This window comes from Myotis davidii, unplaced genomic scaffold, assembly GCF_000327345.1.
Source record: "Myotis davidii unplaced genomic scaffold, ASM32734v1 scaffold826, whole genome shotgun sequence".
Lineage (NCBI taxonomy): Eukaryota > Metazoa > Chordata > Mammalia > Chiroptera > Vespertilionidae > Myotis > Myotis davidii.
The window spans coordinates 1,276,672-1,277,451 of record NW_006297142.1 but is presented as its reverse complement, the minus strand read 5'-3'; the positions used below and the strand labels follow the sequence as shown (position 1 = coordinate 1,277,451).

General features: G+C 57.7%; 1 protein-coding gene across 1 annotated transcript in view; it reads left to right on the top strand.

Moving 5' to 3' along the window:
* The window catches only part of NXF1 (nuclear RNA export factor 1), a 12,485-nt gene that overhangs the window by 1,510 nt on the left and 10,195 nt on the right, over positions 1-780 (top strand). The window lies entirely within an intron of this gene.

Genomic DNA, 780 nt, shown 5'->3' with positions numbered 1-780 from the left:
CGCGCAGGCCCCGCCCCTGTCCCGCGCCGGGCAGTGCGCACGCGCGGGGGTGGGCGGAGCTGCTGGGGCACCGCCCACTTCTGGGTACGTCGACGGCGCGCCGCGCGTTTGGCCTCATAAATGCGGTGGCGCGGGGCGTTCTATTTGACTTTTTAATTTTTTAAAAAATTGATTTCAGAGAGGAAGGGAGAGGAAGAGAAACATCTATGAGAGCATCATTGATCGGCTGCCTCGGGCATTGAGGCCACAACCCAGGCATATGCGCAGACTGAAAATCGAACCGTGATCTCCTGGTTCATAGGTTGACGCTCAATCACTGAGCCACGCTGGCTGGGCTAATTTTATTTTATTGTATTTCTAGTGTTTTACTGATTTTAGGGAGAAAAGATGAAGGGAGAGGAAAAGAGAGAAACATCAGGCTGCACGCCCCTTACTGGGAATCCAGCCACAACCTGGCATCCTAGGTGAATGCTCAACCACTGAGCCACAACGCCGGGCTTGACAGTCCAATTTATAGGCAAGAAAAGCGAAGTATTGATCCGCAGCTGGCAGAGGGTGGAGCTGAGACAAACACTGGCTGGATCCCTCCAGGGGTCTGGGAGCGGTCACTCGGATCTCCCTTTCCTCGGAAGCCCTCCGTGTGGCCCCTGTTCCCCGTTCCTGTCGGAGTCCCCATTCCCTGCTCCAGCGATCACCCTGGAGGTGCTGGCGGGGCAGCGGGCGGATAAAGGCTGGCGCCGGGCGAAGCAACCACCTCCCTGCGCTCGGGACGCGCGTCTG